The 21389-nt window shown below is 39.5% G+C and overlaps 1 pseudogene; it reads right to left on the minus strand.

Moving 5' to 3' along the window:
- Positions 1–1019: 1019 nt before the first annotated feature.
- Positions 1020–21389, minus strand: part of LOC144523113 (uncharacterized) — a 36432-nt pseudogene continuing 16062 nt past the window's right edge.

Consider the following 21389-nt stretch of genomic DNA (forward strand, 5'->3'; position numbering starts at 1 on the left):
AGGAGCCAAATTAGCTAGCTAGCCAGACTGTCCATCTCAGCATCTCTCAGGCACATTTAGCAAGCATTGCATGCAGCTCTTTCTACCATTTCCCCTTAATCAATTATTGATAGTAATTATCATGGTGTGCTTAGTCTGCACCATAACAATATATTCTTAACAAGAAGCAAGTCAGTGGGCATTCTCTCAAATTATCTTTTATTTCTTATGGGACGCTCTTGTTTTTTTTCCTCTTGACTGAAAACTCTGATAGTGGTGATGTGATAATGTCTGTGGCTGCAAAGACAGTTGAACAAGAGAGAAAGGGAATACTGCCTTATAGCACTTTTATAACACCAGAAGAGAAGGTTCATACCTGCTATATGGTACATTCTTCAGGTAGTGTTTTCTTATAAGGGTGTGTACAGAGGATTGTACTAATTTCCTGGTTATGATTGTGAATATAAAGAATCAACTACCCCTCTAAAAATAAAGTCAAATTAAATTAAACCATTATTATCATTATTATTAGTGACACTAAATATAAAAATGTAAAACCAGGCTAATTATATCTTTTTCTGGGTTTGCCAGTTCTTTAAGGCAGGGTGACCTACCGAATTGATTCACTGAAAATATACTAGAACAATTTAAATAAAATTCCACCACAGGTTTTGCACCTGAATACTAAAAGGCCATGGATATGTTAAACATTATTGCCCTTCAGAATAAGACACGAAAGTCAGCCAAAAACTGCCAAAGAGCATATGCCACCCAACAACAGCATTTCCCATGTCTGTAAAATCACACTGTGCCACACATGTAAACAGACAAAAGTGACAAATACTAAACAGCTTTCCCCCTCCTGATTATGATCTCGGCCTTTTCTGTCCTCTATTCCCCCTTCTATTCCGGTGGAAGGCCCTAGCTTTCCGTCTTCCAGCGCCGCAGGGCATGGAGCTAGCCGGCGGTGAGTTTCCATCAATTAGTGCACCCCTGCGGCCTCATGGCAGAACCCACCTTTGACTGCAGAGAGATATTGATTAGTTCAGCTGCACTGTCAGGTCTGGAGTGAGCAGGGCTGGGTGATCCAAGGCCTTCACCGGAGACAAGATCATGTCGAGTTTCTGACACATGTAGGCACACATACACACTATACACACAGGCACATGCATGCAGGCACACAAACGTGTACACACACGCGCGCACACAAACGTGCACATTCACACTTGTACACACATACAAATGCAATGAAATGTGCTCTCTCAGATGGCTGCAAGGTGAGAGAGGGGGAACATAAGAGGAGAAGTCCACAAGAGTGGCTTGTCAAGAGAGTGATGGCTGAGAACTGACAAGTGCTTGTTAGTTTTTTTCTCCAGGTAGAGTTCCTAAGAAAACAACAAGCTGGAAAGCCTCTAGACTCACAAAAAGATGCAATATCACAAGTAAAAAACAATATATATTAAAAAAGCAGGCAAATATGAGACCATCATCCCAACAAAAACACCAGAAACAACACTGCATACATTTTATGTGAGCAGTTTCATTTTTGTAGTCACTGGGGCAGCTATATACAGATGAAAAGCTATAAACCCAGATAATAAACTAATATCATTATAAGAAAACTACCTGTTAGACAACTGGATGCAGAATGAAAATAAATATGCATCACTGTCATTATATGTATTTCAGGCTGATTCTTGTGTACTTGCTATTCGAATACTGACCTTCAAGACGCCTCTACTGAAATCATTTCAAGGCCATGTAGAACTATGTCTTTTTTTTCTCAAAATGTGGACTAAACATATTTGATGGACCAAATGATTCTCAGTCAAAAGCTGAGACAGATTGAGCTACACAATAATGTGTAATGCCATAATAATGTCAAAATTCATGAAAACAGAACTCAGACTATAAAGCCAATGGTTGGAAAACAAGCAAGAAAGTACAACAATGTGAAATAGGGGCCTATGGCAAACACCATTGTGTATTTCCATTTTCTCATTGTTGGTCACTTTCACAGAACCCAGCACACTCTAAATTGAAAGGACATCTAAATATGCAGGAGGTTCTGTATATGACTAGACCTAATATGGATCAGATACAAAATTTACAGCACTAAAAAAAACAAGGTAGGAAATGCTCTGATACTGTCCACAAGAATCAAGGCTTACTGCTTTGCTACAAGTTGGGAGTGAGAACGTTAAAAAGTTAGGGTTGGTAAGGCTACATGATTAAATGCAAGAACTACATATACTGACCACATGAAGTACACCATCTTGTCGATTCATCTTGATAACACATGAGAAACTGCATCCATGTGTAAAAATGATTGTCTGAGAGGAGCAGGGAGGTCATTTCTTTAATTAACAGGACACTTCTTATTCTGCAATGACGACATTGGGGAATTAATTATCAACAGATGCTTCATAAAGAGCAATGGTTAACGGGAGTTGGAAGTGCTACATTAGAAATCACTATGTCTTGTGCCGCAAACAGATTATGGTTTGTTCAATGGGTTCAAATAAGGGACTGTGCCAAAAATGATTGGGGTGTGAAGTGTGGCTGAACTGTATGGTTCCCTTTTTTAATAGCAAGGCCTTAACTGGCTTTATCAAAACAAAATGAACAGTGTTGAATTGATACAACTTGTTTAACCATAGGACATCAGGTGCATAAAGAATATGAAACAATTTTACATTTAACATGTTAACGTAACACTACTTTTCAAAATATCCACCAAAATTTCAAACTAGCCTCCCCTTTTTTTCTTTTTTTTTCCCCAAAGAGAAAATACTCCCCTTTATTGACACCCTCTCCACACATAATAATTTCTGCACAGTCCCTAAAGCTTTTCTGAAGTGTCCTATGCCAGTAAGTTGGCTGCAATAAAAAACAAAGCTCATGGTACTGCTGAATCATTTTAAGACCTCTACCAAGAAACTATCCTAGTTGTTAAAGAATGTGAAATATCAGTATTGATTAGTGAATGTCCATATGGATGCATGTATTTCAAATTGTGTTTAAAAAATGAAACTTTTCAAATGACAGAGAAAAAAAACTAAACAAAATAACACTTAACCAAGGCCTGGAGCATACTATGACATTTTACAGGATGTGTGAATTGGCCCAGGATTAAACGATATGCTGCCTCTGCAGTTTGTGTGTCTAACAAGATAATCAGTGCGAACACTAAAGCGGGTGCAGCCTTCATCTGTGGTCTGCCTGCTGTGTGCCCTGTACCTGTACTGCTCTGTTTGGAGCAAAGAGGTGAGCACATGACTTCCTGTTTCCTCTCTACTTTATCCAAGCAGAACAAAGTTACTGAATCCCCCCCCTGCAGTTCCTTGCTCTCTGTTGGTTAAATCATCCATTTCACCTTCTTTTTATCCCCCTCGCTCTGCTCACACAAGCTGTCATCCTATTATGCTGAGCTGTTGCGTGCCTGAGCTTTGCGTACAGAGGTTACAGGGGTGTATCTGAGGAGAGTTCTTGTGCTTTATGTTGTTCAACTATTGCACAACAGATGTAAAAAACACGGAGCTTTTTCTGAACTGTCTAATGGAAATTTCCAATGCTTGAGGAAGTCTTTGGTGTACTACTTTTCCTTAACATTAAGAATGATTTAATATGCAGTGATATAATTCAGTATCATAACATTGCAACTTGGACATTGTGTTATTGTCACTGCAAATTCAGCGTCAGTTTGAGAGAACTTATCGACTGTGCCTTATTCAGGTTATACACTGAGTGACCAGAAAGATAGAAACCCCTGTACATTTCAATGCAATTTCCTAAAGCCCACATTGCCATCTTCAAATAGTTAGTTTTGTCTAACAACAGTCCAAAGCCCCCAAATTTTCAATTAACAATTGCATTAGACAGATAAAAGCAACATATATCTTACAACTGAGATGCTAGAAATATATTCACTTTAAAATTACTTTTTAACAATTAATCAATTATCCAAAAAGTTAACTAAGCCATCATTTAATGACTTACTAACTTTTTTTGTGGTGTTCTATTTGTATGTTATTGTTGAGTTTCATGTATTTTAAAGGCCCATCTAGGGATGGCTATACATGCAGTGGTACAATATGTGACATAGGTTGATGCTATAAACTTAATAAAAACAAACATTAAATAAATCATTTTAATTGTTTCATCTAGAGAGAACACACAAACACATCAAATAGTAGTGTTATCCAATACTGAACATTTAAAGTGAGCCAATATATTTAGCAGCCAGGGCTGTTGGATCAGATTGACTGGCATTTTAAAGGCGTTATTCTTGTCCCTCACTATAGGGATTTAAATAAAAAGCAACCAAATGTTTCATTTTAATAATATATATAGCCTATATATCACTATGTTTATGTCACTTTTTGGTGAGTTTTCGTATTATGCCCTTCCTCTGTCAGACAATGACATTATCACGTATGCAAGTCAACACTGGGGGATCATCTGGGCTGCCTGCCTGTGATTTGCAGCATCCGGATGGTGTCATCTCCCTGCCAAAAATGTATACCCCTTCTCAAATTGATTGTGTCGCCTCATTGCTTCCAAGGCCAACAGGTCAAAGGAATGGTCATAATTGAGAGGAGAATTAGCAAAACCTTAAATATATGGCAGGTGATATATCATTACCCATAGACTTGACCCTGCCTGACCCCTCCCTACTCCCAAATGGGCTCCTGCTCAGGCTAGCGTAAAGTAGACGGAGGGGCCTGCTGCCTCTCAAACAGCTAAATCAACAGCGTCTCGCCAAAGCTCATGTTGGAGCGTTTTGCTTGAATGGTTTCATGAAAAACTAATCATCTGTTCATCACGGAGATCAAACATACTCAGGGTGCAATGATTAGGAAAAGCAATCTGATAAACCTTGAAGAGTCACTAGTCCAGATATAATAATTTCGAGATTAAAAATGCCCCCTCCCCTCCTCCGCCTCCTTATCATTCTCATCCCTAGCTCTCCTGTCAGCTCTTATACCCTCCTCAAAGTTCAAGCAAGGAAGCAAAATTGTTATCTTGTTTGTAATTGCTGCTCAATTGGCTTCTGTGAAGCCACAGTCTGTCTCTATTTCCTGAGCATTTGCAAAGAGAGATAACCCAACCTTATCAAGACTAATTTCTATTCTTCATTCCGCTGAAAAGACATCACTCAAAAGACTGAATTTTCCAATTATTCTTATTCAATTTCACCCTATCACATACTATTATTCAATACCCCGACTACATAAGATGTACCTGATGCCTTTAAAAGGCTGTCATAAATTATATAGAACAAAGCAAACACTGTTTCTCAAGGATGGCTATTTAAATTCCAAATATCTATATGCTGTCTTTAATCTTGTATTGTAACATTTTCTCGTTGCACATGAAGAATGCTTCCAGTAATTAGAACAGACCTTGTCGACAGGCAGGCCACTCAGTTATCTATTTCCACTTTTGAAGCAAACATGTGAAGTAAGACAGAGGTCAAAGCAATCTCCCTGCTTCTCTAATAGCCTGCTCCAGCAAAAAAATTATTGGGATGAGAAAGTTTTACAAAGTGACTAGAGAAAAGTGGAGTTGTTCCAGAGAAACCATTTAAAGTTGGCCAGTGTCAAGGTTCCCTGGAGATCAGAGGAGAAAAAGATGATTTTATATGTACAGAGAGTATCTCAAGCTTAAACCAATTACCTGCAGATGCCCCTGTGTTACTTAAGCAAATAAAGTGAAAATAAATAGTGGCTATGTAATGTTGGATACACCCGCTGAACGTAATAACATTTTGTCGTTTCCACAAAGTGGACTGGAATGAAATTAGAGGTCCCTGTAGCCTGTAATGAAATGTGGTGCCTCCCGACTCTAATGCATTTTGTCATCATGAGGACATATTAATGCTCTTCTCTAACTTTCTCTTGATTGATGCAGGCTTTGGAAATAGCAAGCAAAAACATTAACATCAAGGGACTCCAGCTGGATACTGCTGCACAATTCAGTTTAAGATTTTGAAGACATGAAATATGATATGAACAGCTAAAATGAAATTTGTGAGATTTATATATAAACTTGATGTTTCATATTCGATATGGCACATATTGAATTGCATTATTTTGAACTATGTATACCAGCCAACTTGTTAACTACATTTGTGATGGCAATAACTGAAGGATTCATGTTTTTCAATTGTCATCAGGTTTTCAGAAAGTCAAGAGTTATATTCAGAGACTTGGAAACAGTTCCTGTAACTGTTATTTAATTTTCGACCATATTTGACCAAATTCTGATGTGCTACATTCTGTTTGTTTTCCAAAAGATGTGAAAGGGACTAAGAGCATTAAGACTTGCAGTGGAGAAAACTGTTACTGTATATAGAGCCATATCTCTGTAGAGTAGTTTGCTGTTTTAAGCACTAGGGCGGTCTCCCCATGTTGGCTGAGTTCTGCAGCACCGCGGGTTCGAGTCCGACCTGCGGCACTTTGCTTCGTGTCATCCCCCATCTCTCTCCCCCTTTCACATCTATCCACTGTCACTGCAATAAAGGGAAAAGCCCCAAAAAATAAAAAAACAAAGAAGGTTTTAAGGAATGGAAGATGTTATTTAAAGATATAGCAGTAGAATCAATGAGCAAAATCAGCATCTTTGCATGACATTGTAACTGTTTTATTGTCTGTGCGTAACATCTGTTGATCCTTTTTTACTTACTTAATATAGACCCCATGAAGAATAGTTGATGTCAAGGTAACTATGAGCCCTTGATGTTATCTGCACCTACAGTATATAGTAGGGATGAAAGCAAAACAAGAAAAAAGAAAATAGATACTACCGATTTTTATTTTCTATCTGATGATAAAAAAGGTTTGCTTTTTAGCTTTGAGTGAGTTATCCTACACAGTACAAAAGGAACATTCATTATGGCTTGAATCCAGACAATATTAACGGCATACTTGCTAGTAAATTTAACTATTCTTTTGTCAGTTGTCACAGTTATAATTTACCACACAGAGCAATTTGGCCCTTATCTTCTGTGGACGCAGCTGACGGTGACTCACTCTCCACTAGAGCTGGTTTTTCAAATGGACCACTGGACATCCCACTGGGACCAGGAAAGATGAAATACAGTGGGGCCACAATGGAGTCCACAACTACAAATCCCCAAGGCTGCAGTATCACTCGCACCCCTCCTGCATTACAACTCATTACAAAACCCCACCTCAGGGCAAAACTAGCAAATACACATATAAACCTTGTCTGTGTTTACATTATATCATATAATATTTTGAATGAACTTGTCCTCAGGTGGTAATATGTTCATTTATTGTTACTGTGAGGCTAAGAAAAAAAAATCACAAACAATTCTTAGCGTGTCTAATTTTACTGTCAACCTCCGAAGCTAGATTAGCAGGAGAAAGGGAGGTCATTATCGAGTGACAGGGAGGCGTTGGTTAATCTGTGAATAATGTCAGGGGTGAGGGTGGAGTAATGTGTGACCGAGGGGTTTTTTGGTCGAGGGGTGCATAGATTGTGTTGTCTGGCAGCTCATCTATATTTTATGCTGCCACTCAGACAAATGAAACAGGAGCCACCCGGAACAAGGGGGGACCCTCTGACACTTCAAAGGGTAGTCCTATGGGTGGTTTCTTATTGAAGCTAGGCCTGTAATAACCCCAACCCACATACATAACCCCCAACCCATGCTGAGAAGCTGCTGGGGCCTCATTAACCCTTAAACAGGCTTGTGAGGGGTGCAATGTACGGGAGACTAATTACCCCACCAACACACTGGAAGAAATGTTCCTGCTCCGACACACAAACACAAACACACACACACACACACACACACACACACACACACACACACACACACACACACACACACACACACACACACACACACACACAAAGTGCCGGTAGTGGTGATGATAACAGTGGTAGTGGTGGTGGAAGCTTCACACTGTACACCTTAATTGAAAACCCAGATGCCCTGTCTTTTATGATTAGCAGTTTCAGAGCCTTGCCCCACTCCCCTCAGCTCCATGCCCTATCTTTGCTGTCATACAATAGCAACATTTAATGATTAGCAGAATCTGACAGTGATAATGAGGAGAAAGGAAAGATAAAAGGGAAGGAAAGAGCAGGAACACAGAATGAGAGAAAAAGAGGCAGATATCAAAGAAGGGTCTAATTGAGGTAACACAGCCAGCCAAATCCACAGCGTCATTTGCATAACACAGTGCAGCTTCATTTGGCCATCTCTAAAGACGCTAATGTCTTAACAAATTAATTTTGCTAATTAGGCACGCCCAGTGGAGCTCACCAGCAGATTAAGCAGATTAAACAAACAGATGTTGATTACCCCTTGGCGGGCTGAGAGGTGCATTTCTCTGGGTATGTGCGCCATGTTGACTTCTGTGGTGCCACGCTCAGTATTACAGGTCTTACACTGTGACATGTATGATGTATGCTTTTTAGGTACAGGGAAAAGGTTCAGACCAAACATTTTGTGTGAACTGTCAGGTACTCCACGCCTGTCGAAACGTGATACCGCCTGACTCAAGCAGCTAACATTCATACAAAATAACTGCATCCACTAAGGTTCATCCTGAAGGGAGATTATTTCACATATACTGTAAATGTTTGATATGAAAGCCAAAACACTTGGTGGTAAGAGAGAGTGAGACATTTGAATGCAATAGGTCTGCAGTCATCCATGCTTTCTTATTGACTCAGTATTCAAACTAAAACCCAGGTCCTTAGCTGTACCGATAGAGACAGCAAGGAATAAAAAAAACACTCCTTGTTCATCACTACATCAATTTCTTTCTGCTGACTCAGACTTTAATCTGTGATGTTCAAAAGATTTTTTTGTTTTGTGATGAAACGTTGAAATTTATTTTTGGTGCCCAACATCCAACAAGGTTTCTTTTCTTCTCTCGATTTTCTATGTTTCCCAGAATGCCTCTGATCAACCTCCAGTTGTTCTACCTGTATGATGTCCACCAGTGATATAACATACCTGGACAACATTCATCTGCCTTCAAGCTCAATTGTAGCTATCCTTGAAATATATGTACACGTAACGTCTCCTTTACATTTTACATTTACATTTACATTAAGTCCGTTATCCACAGGAAAATACAGAAATGATCCTTTTCAGATGAAATCTTATTTCCGTAACACATCAAAAACAAGGAACTATGATATAAGATAATCATAAACAAGACATCATTTTCGAATTGTATTCACCTCACCTCTGTCTATGATGTTGACATAATGTCAATTGTTATATTATAGGGAATTTACCAAAGCAGCATGTCTGAAACAGTTGTTTGTTATCCAGCCATGAATATGAATCTCCGATACAGTGACGAATAAGATAGAAAGCTGTATTAGATTTACAGCTCAGCAGTGTACATCATGAACTCCCTTGGTCTTCCTTATATAACGGAGGCTACATGCACAAAGTTTTAAACTGTACAAATGACTGTAGCACACGCTCAGGGGCTAGACCTGAAACTCAAAGGTTAAATGGCAGCGAGAGCACATCGCAGGGTCTGACTCCATTTCACTGTGTTATTAATTCTCAACACACTCACTGTGATAAGCACATTCAACAAGAGAAAACTCTGAGTGTTTTTGCCCTTTTGCCTCTACCTGCCAAAACAACACACGTTACTTCCATCCAGCATAATTCTGCTCAGTGGCAGCCTGAGAGAGCAGTAAAGACTTGAAGAGCAACCCTGAGTTGCAGAAAAACATCTCCATCACACACAAACATATGACTTTTTTCTTTCTTTTTTTTAAGAATTTGAGCAAAACATGTTCAGCATGAGGCCCTCTACGGAGTGATTGTTATCACTGCTGCCATCAAGCTGTCAGTCTTTCCTTCAAGGTTTAATCCTCAACCTCATCACCCTTTCCAGCCCCAGTGTCCCTCCTGCAGTCCCCTGGTGGTGCGTTGTGTGACAGCTGCTGCCCTCTTTGGCGGTGGTAAAATGAATAGATTATGAGCAGTAATTAGGTATACAGCAGAATCAATGTGCTCTGGGGCAAGGCCTGGGGCTGGTGGTAGGAGACAGGGGGTTATAGGGTAGAGGGCTATGTGTGTGTGTGAGAGAGAGAGAGAGAGAGGGGAGAGAGGAGAAAGGAAGGAGCAGCAGGGGAGTCAGGAAGAAGCCATAGGGGGGGGGGTTGAAAAAGGTGGGGTGGGATTTACAAACCAAAAGGGGAGAATCCTGGCTTTGGTGCGACTCTGGATTACTGATTGCTGGAGGCTTGTTAAAGGATAACTCTTATTACAATGTGGGTCTTATTTTAATAGTTTTGTCCATCATTCCTATTGACAATAAACATATTGTACACACCAGGTTAAAAGGTATGGTGAACAAGCTAAAAAGAAGATTGCAAATTGCAAAATGTTCAAATGTAAAAAACAATGTGAAAGAAACAAGACTTGTAGCAGGCAACATCCCTTCAAAATAGTGAGTCATGCAAACATAACTTCAAGCTTAACAGATTTTGGGAAATATCAGAGAGAGAGCAATGCCACCATTATAAAAAGACGCAATAATAACCTAAAAAATCAACTACCAAAGCATCGTAAAAACCAACAATCAGTGGGGTCTATGAGATCTGAGGGTTGTATAACAATACTTCCTGTGCTTTCATTTGATGTGTACTTTATATTAGAGGAGAACAGTGGACAGCATTAATGAAATAAACACTTTTTTAAAGGAACAACAAATGAAAAGGACAATGATGAGCAGGATGTTGGGTGAAGGAGGCTGGGAGAGAGAGAGAGAGAGAGAGTGAGAGAGAGAGACAGAGAGAGAGAGCGAGAGAGAAAGAGGTGATAGTGTGTTATATCCATCCCCAGCCCAGGATATGCCCTCCAGTAATGCATCTTACTCCCTTTTTTAGTGGCAGAGTGCTGGGTGACCTGCCTGTGATCTCCTCCATAATTAACATATGCTTGTTAGTCAAGGTTGGTTGGATGCTCTGTGACACACACACACACACACACACACACACACACACACACACACACACACACACACACACACACACACACACACACACACACACACACACACACACTCTGAGCCATGTAACAAGAAGCACATCCATACCGGCTAGGTTTTACATGAAATCACTGTGTCTGTCGCTTTAACCACATTACCACACGTGTTAATTTCCGCAATCTTCCGCATTTTGTCTGAGCTCAAATAACACTTATCAGTCTCAATGCCTTGGGTAGATCTGATCAAATTTGCTCTGAAAATGACTCCAGACCATTTTAATAGGGTCATGAATATGAAGTGCTGAATGCACACGTGTCTTATTTGTTCAATCTCTCCCAACCTCATTTGGACATAATGAAGACATGGCCCTACTTCTGATTATTCCCTCCATTTCCCAGGGCTCTTGACCTCTCTGTGAAAAGATAAATAGAATCTCCTTAACCTATCAGGATAACAGATGAGAATCAGTGTGTATCTTTATGCCAATTTACTCTCCTCCAGACAATCCAAAATTGTGACGAAGTGTTTTAAAGCACAGATAAAGGAGGAAATGTTGTCATGGGTCAGAAAGAGGAAAACAAGGAGACAGAAACAGAGAGAAGGAAGAAAAAGTGTGAGCATCCATGTGTGGTGCTGCAGCTGCATGTTTATATGTGTGTGCATGAAAGGGAAGTGCATGCTGTCTGGTTATGTAGAGGTGTCTAGTGTGTGTGTGTGTGTGTGTGTGTGTGTGTGTTTGCTCTCAAAGCATCTCAATGACATCAAAGTGCTGTGCAAACTGAGCCCCTGGCAGCTCTTTAGAATCCCATCTCCCCTCTCTGTTTAAAGCAGGCAAGAGAGAAAAGACCCACACTAATAAAAGAGGTGTTATTCAAAAGAGGAATAGACTGCTCAAATGTGTGTCATGTTTGTGTGTGTGTGCACGTGTCTGAGAGACAGAAAGAGGTGGAAGAAATAAAAAAAGAAAGAGAGGAAAATGGGTGAAAGATGACAAAGAAGAGAAGAGAAAGATAGTAAGAGTGTGAATGAGAGCAAAAAAAGAGGGCATAAGGAGCAAATAGGGGAAGAAAGCAGAAAAAAGCAAGGGAGTCAATGTTTCCCTAAAGCCTAGCTCTTTTCACACGGCTCTTCATTGCTCATTTCTCCTTGTGATGCTGACACAAAAGGTGAAGCGATTGTATAATCAAACAAAGCACAGGCTAGAAATCTCACATTTTATCTGTTTTGTTCCGAGCCAAAGGTTGTTCTGAATGCTGTCAGTGACGGTTTTATCCTTAAAGAGAGCAGGAATGAAGAGAGGAACGAAAAGATAAAAGGCTGTTACTGTAAATAATTTGGGTTTGGGCCGGTCAAACACTAACCTGCATGAAAAGCAGTCTCTCTGTGAATTAATTTTTTTTTCTCGTTATTTTCAGGATTAAAACGCAGCATATCTGGGAAATAAAACACATTCCTCCACTGAGTGCAGTATTCATTATGACCATTTATAATTCATTGTTTGTGTCTTCATCATGTGATATAGTTTCTCTCCTTGTCTTTTAATGGCTTCCAATCCTTTGCATAACCTGACAAGTTTCCTGATAAATGCGCTGAGCATGTATAAAATGCGACCTTTTTTTCTTCTTTTAACGGCTCTCTGACTTGAGAGGCAGTGAGCGAGAAATCGAAACCATGAGACAAGAGGAAGGAGTGCAGAAGGAAAAAAGCCCAGTTCAACTGACGTTGTAAAATAAAATACTTTGTAAAAGGGAAATAAATGCTGCAGTGAGTAGAAGATTCATGCGCTCAAATAAACTGGGGCTTTTGAATTTTTAATTGGAGCGGCCCTAATTATGGCCATCAGACAGTACTTCTAAACACACTCACTGCACTTTCTCCCCATTGCTCTTTCCCCCAGCCTCTCCAGTTTGGCTGTGGACGAGGCCTCAGTCCGGGTGTATTTTTCCATGGCATTAATATTTGATGAAAATGGGCCAGGCTGCATCAGCTGCTCATCGCCACTAAGAACATGGCCTCCATTATGAGCCCTGTGCTTCCTCTCAGCCGTGTACATTAGCAAGATGACAGAACGCTACAGAACGCACGGATGGATGGGAGGTGTGAATGCACGTGCGGGTTAAAGTATTGGCTGTGCGTGTGTGTGTGCGAGTGCTGCCTCGTCAACCATCCCTGTCGATTGATGCTATTAGATGTTGAGAAACATGGGTGTGAGCTATAATTGAGCTGACACTAATAATGAAAGCAGATACTGTCTGGAAGCCCTTGGCAATATGCTAAAGATATTGATGCCCCTAATAATTCAGGGGCTCGACAGAGTGGAGAATATATATATTTTTTTTCAGATCTTGCACAGGAAGCAGGGAAATAAGATTTAAAATGGCTCTAAAATACAGTGAAGCTCCATCTTTTAAAACTTTTTCTGGTCCAGTATTCAGTTATTATGAATCATTGACAAACGCACAAGGATGTTCAGATTACAGAATGTTGGAGTTTCTGGGAAATTGCTTCTCCTTTTATTGAAGTAATATTGTATTGTAGTTAGTTGTAAGAACTAAATCCTGGACCTATTTGATTTGACAGGGCAGGTAGTTGGCCCCGTCTCTGTTACACACACACACACACACACACACACACACACACACACACACACACACACACACACACACACACACACACACACACACACGTTTTGTTTCCATGTATCATTCACAGGGGAATGTAGGAGGCCAATGTTAGGGATCGTAAGTTTGTATTGAGCCTTAGTTAAGGACCTCCATAATGGCCAACTCAACCTTGGGGGTCCCTGGGGGTGATATGAGTGTGTGTGGCTTTGTGTGTGTGTGTGTGTGTGTGTGTGTGTGTGTGTGTGTGTGTGTAAGGACAAGGGGGATTGACCTCATAATCTGAAGATAAGGTAAAAGTTCCAGTGGATCAGAGGAATAGAGTTAGAAAAGATTTATAGGTTTGAAACAACTTTCTGTCATACAGATGCATTACTATTTATGTATAATGCCATATCTACAAAAATAACGAACATGGAACATGAGGCTATTTGGTGGCCACACACAGTTTATCCATACACTACACCTGACTGAAACACATTTAACATTTTCCATGTCAGTAGCTCACAAAATCCACAGCTTGCATTTTCCTCTTACAGCTTTTCTCATTAATCACTTAAATTATTCACAGGGCCAGAATCAGTCACAGTCATGCACTTTGGTCAAAACCATAAATGCTGCTAAAACCTGAAATGACTGATTGGCAAGTTCCATTTGATGGGGCTAAAAAGGGCAACTTTGAGTTGAAGCTCAGCGGTGATGGCAAATGGAAAGAGACTGGGGTAAGTAGAGTAGAAAGCACCTGTCATCTCCAGCTCTCAGTCTGCTTGATTAACATCAAATTTTAATTTTTCTCCCAGACTTCAGAGCGCTGAAAGGTTGTTATGCTCCTGCTGCACAAGCTCTCGTCTCCCTGAGTTTGTAGGTAATACTGTAAGGCTAATGCAAACCAGGGAAAGCAGTCAGATATGATGTGTTTGTGTAAAACAGAGATGACTACACATGCTATTTAAATGAATTGTGCATTTTTTAAAACAATATCCATATGTTACATACTAATAGACTCAACTTCATTAAAATAAATTCCCATTTTGCCCTGATTTATTGTCTATTGAGTTAAACTGTATCTCACCATGTAAAAATAAAAAGCCTATCTGGGGAAATACAGAACAAAATGACTTCAAAGGCTTCTCCAAAAGCACAACACAAAGCTACATGAATGCAGGACCCCAAACAACTCTAAACGGTTGCAGTCCCAACATGGCGGCTGTAATATTTCTTAATTGGATGATGGAACTCACACGGGCCTTTTGTTTAGCTCTGTGCACCAGCAACATGCCACGCTCCTACCTCTCTGACTCAACTCGCTCTCTCTTTCTCATTTGCATATTCATTGAGATATCAATTATTTATCCCTCACAATAATGACTTGCTGCATTAAAATGTGCCTCCATACAGTGTAGCATACCAGTATATGCATTTGTACTGAATAATACATGCAATAAGTGGAATAAATCAATATGTAATAATGTCAAATAACACCAGGATATTGTAAAAATGTTGAGATATGTAGAAATATAAAAAAGTAAGAAAGGCGCATTGCTTTACATTTATTATTTAGGTTTTGTTATTTTTCTACACTGTAATTCATTTGATATTTATGTTAATCACCAAAACAATTCAAAAGATTTTCAGCAATTTCATAGTGTAAATATATTATATTTTTCCATGATCATGATTAAATCGAAATATATTTACTTTGTTTATTAATATTAAGTACCTGCCAAAATTAATTAGTTTTGATTGAATTTAACAGAGATTGAGGCTGTTAGAAAATAAAAGAAAATAACTTTTCCGATCACTTTAACCAGATTGTAAATTTCTGATATGTTTGCACATCTGTGCATTGCGCGCACACACACATCACACACACACACACACACACACACACACACACACACACACACACACACACACAGCTCAATTGCTGTCCACAAGCATGTAATATATGTATGTTTATAAGGTAAGGTAAGAATAGGACACAATATTTGTAAAGCTCTGGTACAATAACCCCATTACCCCCCGAGACACATTCCCATTTACACGCTGTTGCCCCTGTGAGCTGTTCATCGTATTATTATTGTTATTGTGGAAAATAATGAGGTGACTAATCAAAATATAATTTCAGCAGTGCAGCGCAACTATCACTATTACAGCTGTACCTCAACCAACTACTGTATGACCTGAAGAAAAACAATTGCGGCCTCACTAGCCAATACTCTTTCTCCATCAAGCCAGCTCCAACACAGACACACACACACACACACACACACACACACACACACACACACACACACACACACACACACACACACACACACACGAACACACACACACACACACACACACACACACACACATACACACACACACACACACAGCAACACACCATCGCCCGTTGCTGTAGCACAGAATAGATGGCCACACTTACTTTAAATGTCCCGTGAAGGAAAGTTTTCAGATTTTTTTCTTCTCTCCTCCGCCTCCCTCAGACCAACTCCGCTCTTAGTGCTTCGGCAAAGAGGAGAGAGGAGCTCAGAGAAAATGTACCCGCCATAGGCACCCAGCTGTTAGCTTCTCTTATCAGATATCTATAGCTAAAAAAGCAGGAGGCTCCCTATGATTTTAAACATTTTCCCTTGTATGGTCTTCTACCTTGCACGGATGCAGACTGTGCTCCCTGCATCTGGTTGCACAAGCACAATCAATATGGAAGGGGAGAGCTATTTTATGATTGGAGAAGTTGTTGTGTTTTTGGTGGTGAAATTCATTATTTAGTATCTGAACCTTCAGCAATTCAGTATCATTTATTCATAAAGTCCCTTTTTGCCAGGAGGAAATGGATACAGCTGCAGCAACCGAGAGAGAGAGAGAGAGAGAGAGAGAGAGAGAGAGAGAGAGAGAGAGAGGGAGAGAGAGGGGGAGAGAGAGGGAGCGAAAGAAGTAAAGTAAGAGAATGAGGAGGAGAGATGAAGAGAAAGTGCATGTGGGGAGTGCGAGCAGGGGTGGTGGATGGATTGATGATATTGATCAGGCACCTCTTGAAATAAAGGCATTGGGGCTTTATTTTTTCAAGCTCTCATGATTGACAGATAAAGAGACGAGATGGCTGGGAGGAGGAGCGGGCCTTGAACATCACATGCCGGCACTGAGCGATTAGAGGAGCTCTTCTGACAAGCACAGCGAGGCAGACTCAAGCACACTACAGAGGCAGTGGGATGGATTGTGAGGAATCACTCGAAATGATGTTTGTTTACTTTGCAAAAACACAGGAGAAAGAAAGCAGAGGGAGAGTTGTTAAGTGTGTGTGTGTGTGTGTGTGTGTGTGTGTGTGTGTCGAACAGCTTGCTTTGTAAATTTGTTCCTCAGAAGCTTCAGCTATGGACCGTACAAATGCTGACTAATGTCGAAGTTGCTGCACTGGTCTTTGAAATAGAAAAAATAGCACAACAGTTGTAATAAAGGCGCAGTTTAGGAAAAAAAAAAGATATGGCACTGCATTCTGTGAAAGTATGTATGAACAGTGTGTAGTATATTACAAGAATGAGAAGAGATGAAATCATCATGAGAAGAGATAAAATCATTTACCACACAATGTTTTTCCATGCTTCTCTCTGACAAGGAAATCTTTCTGCACTCACAGAAAAGGGGAAAAGGTAAATTTTTTTTTCATTGTCTGTTTTGCATTCTGTTCAAAATAAAAGCAATTTGAAAATCATTACAGGTCTTGAATTATTTAGGTTCAACTTAATGCAACGCTAGCACCAGAAATTGCTGAGATCCATCTCAGTCAGGCAGTAAAGAATGAGGTGCACCTGTAGCTGCTGTGGCCTTTGGCTTTGGAGCTGCCACTGGCTGCTGTTTGGTATGTGTGCCTGTTGTATGTTCATGTGTGTTGTTGTTGCTTGTTTGCTTCATTAGAATTAAAGGACTTGGCATTATATCACATTTCTACGTTACTTCAAAAATACAAACACATGAATTGCTTAAATTTAACTCAACTGAATACTTTTTTTACTTAAAGGCCACACTTAGAATCTAATGTTTGAACTGAAAAGGTATGTGGATTGTCATTTATGGTTACTGACAACATGTACCCTTTTACTTATGTAGGCGAGACAAAACAAGGGTAATTAATGGCTTTTATTTTTTTTAATAACAATACAAATAAATAAAGAAACCTGTTTAATATGAGTCTTTTTTCCAATTATGCTATGCAGCTAAGGCTGCAGTTCAACGGGCTCAAATGTGTCAATCCTGTTTTGTGAATTTATTTGATACTTTAAAAAAACATTTATTTATTTATTTATTTATTCATTCATTCATTCATTCACTCACTGTCATAAATCCTTTTAGCCAAGGTGCCTGCCTATGTCCTGCTTTCCATTGTGGCTCCATTGTGAGTTATAAAGCACAAAGTGGTCATATGAAATCTGCAGGCAACAAGAACTGTTGAAACCTTTAGCAGGATGCATTCTATGTTCAGATGTTTAGAATATGTTTGACATGCCCCAGTGTGCTGTCACCAAATTCCTCATCATTCAAAATGAAAGTCAGTTATTGTTCAGTTTTGTTTAGTTTGTTTTTTTGTAGAAACTGTCAGTGGTAAAAGGAATTAATGTAAATACAAACAAATACAGGAAATCATTCATCGTCAATCCTCATAATGCCTCCATTAACACAACTTTAAATCCTCTTTGCAAAAGTGGTGCTGTGTTTTAATGACGAAAAATTATTGAATTGTCAAAAATTGGATACTGCATATATTGTATTTCCAAAAGAAATGCGAATAGTCTGCTCAGTCTGCAAATGTGTGAAATGCTGCCACATTTGTGACAAAAGGACTTTGTGAGCACCTACAGGGGGCTGTAAAAGACTGAAGAATGCATTGAGTTTATATACTGTAAGCCATAGCCTAAATGCTAGGAAGTCTGTTAGAATGTGAGACTTACTTTATGGATTTTATTTTCCTATGAAATGGTTGGCAATTTAGAGCTCTGTGAATTACACAAGCTCATGGTACTGGTAATATTTTAACACGAATATGGGCAAGATATGCGAGTGAGACTGAGCCACATTCACATTTTCAGTCATCAAAGTTTCAAACAATGTACATAATTTAAAAACAAATCAAATGTATAATGGCAGATAGAAAGTGGGGAAGGTGTTACACAGAACACACAAATGTAATACAACAATAACCTCACTTTTCTGAAGAACAAGGACTCAACTAACTGAATTGCAAATTTAAGAAGATCAGTGTTTTCTGGTCATCTGAAAACAAGTTTTTGGAATCTGTCACCCTTATTTCATATGACCACATAGAAGATTAGTCATTTAGATATCTTAAACAGAAAAACTGTGTTTCCTCTTCACTCTCAACAGACAAGCCTCAGGGTTTTATTTTGTCTTTGTCCTTGTCTAATGGCATGCAACTTGCACCTGACAGGAGAACAGATCTTTCAGTTAATGGACACACCTTCATGCATTTAAACAGTCTTTGTCCAAAGTCAAGAATGGGTGCAGGCAGGGGTTTTGCTCCTGACATGTTTGTCACAGCATTAATAATTCTGGGATCTACTTTTTCTCGCTAACTAATAGGTAGAAGTGAAAATATATAAATATTCACCTTCAGCTTTGTTACATCGGGACCCAAAAACACAATATACCTTAATAGCGTAACATTTATAATGCTTCCAATTTGTTTAACACTTACTAAGAATCACTATATAAGTATGTCTTAAAGTGTGTTTCAATGATATATAATAACTGTTTTAAAGCTGCATATTAACCACAATTCCCTTTTTTTCTTGACGTCTTAAAAGGTTGTCCTTTGCAGAGCTAGGTTGACTTGATAAATGGTTATTGTTGAACAAGAGCAAAATATATATCGATCAAGAGCCATAATACAGTAGATTAATAGAGCAGTCTTGTGATTATTTTTTTCAGTCCGTCTGCATTTTGATGCTCAAGGGAGTCTGCTGCCTTCTCTCTGATGTCATGGATGCAGTAAAGGAGTAAGTTTAGACAACGCTAAAGAAAGACGACGTATTATACCCTCTGTTAACTCATAAGGCTTGGATGATTTATTGCGTCTCACGTGATATAAGAGCACTCTGAGTGTCACATAATTAAATCAATAATTCAAGTTGCCGAATAACCTATAGCAGCATTGTAATGAAGCAGAAACATTATTCACTTGTTTTAAACTTTGCAAAAGAAATTTCCACATTGCAAACTTCACAGTGTTCAGAGGATACTGTAGCATCATGGAGCTGCTCACTCAGAGAGAGAGAAGACAAAAAAATATACAGGAAGGGGGGAAACAAAATCCTTTGAAGTTTTTTCTTGATCGGAAGACACTTGCATTGGGGCTACTTTCAGTTATGGCAACTCCGGAGCCAGTCATGTCAGCTGTCCATCAAACTGTCAAAACACAAAAGTCTGGTTCCCAAGCCTCCATGCTGCACAGGTCTAGCAGAGGCCAAGCACATTAAAGCACTTGCTTCTCCTTCATTACCAGAGGGACACAATAGCGCAGCCTGCCAAAACCCCTGCGAATTCACATTCTGTTCTAAATTACATGTACCTGCAGCCCAATGTGATACAATTAGGAGTTGATTATGTGTAAATCAAATGATGACAGCCTGACCGTGTGGCTGTCTGGCATGTTGTCATTCTCTTGTAGCCAATCCACTGCCTTGGGAGAATGGTAATTGATTCCCAGACCCCCTGTGGGAATGCTGCTCCCCTCATATTGCATGGTACACTTGCACAAGTATCCCAGACATCAGAAATGCCAACGGGTGTCTACATCCACGTCGTTATTTCTCTATGAACTTTGACCGAAAACACTTTGGCGCTTGAAATGGAAGGATTTCATCTCCTGTTGCACAGTGAGAGTGGAATATGGGAGAAGTATAAATATACATAAACAAATGTGTGCATGCACACCTTAATGGATACGGAAATGTTTTCATGCGTTGTGTTTTCTGCCCGTTTGTATTTGTGGCTTGTGTCAAATCCCTGACTTCTTTCTGAAGCCTCTTTGAAACATTTATGAGATGTTGAACCATTGTTGTTAATGTGGCCCGGGAAAGGGAAGTTTGGGGTCCCTGCTGGAGCTGCTACCCGCGCGACCCGACCCCGGATAAGCCGGATGAAGATGGATGGATGGATGGATGAACCATTGTGTGTGTTTTCATACTTCAAAGCGTAAGTGTGCATGTTAACCTTTACTTGCTTCCTACCTGAGCCCCATACACTCACTGATGTGACTTGTAGCTTATTATTTGCTCATGATATTGGCTGCCCATCAAACTGCCTATTTTGTAGACCTAACACATGCAAACGTTCTCCTATAAAGTCACACATGAAAAAATATTGATGTAGTATTATGTTGTTAGGATGGGACATGTCATGACAAGTAATTTGCATTATCTGAACATTGATATCAGTTAGCTTTTGTTCTGTAAAAATCTAATTGGATTAGATGACGGCAACCTCAAACACAGCTGTATGCCACAGCTGGAAAGAAAAGTTAGTTTGGGAAAGTTTTGATAAATAACAGAAGTGTTAAACATTTAACATAACATTTAAATGAATTCTTTTAATTTGAGGATTCTGATACTAAATAGAATTTGAAACTACAAAATATATTCAAACATCTGTTAGTGGGAAATTAAGACATAAGAAATACAATATAAACAGAAAGGAATAAGAGGGATTACACACAGTGTAACCTGTGAGTGTGTCAATAAAAGGCATCTTGTGAGAGCACTCAGTT

Source organism: Sander vitreus, chromosome 1, assembly GCF_031162955.1.
Source record: "Sander vitreus isolate 19-12246 chromosome 1, sanVit1, whole genome shotgun sequence".
Taxonomy (NCBI): domain Eukaryota; kingdom Metazoa; phylum Chordata; class Actinopteri; order Perciformes; family Percidae; genus Sander; species Sander vitreus.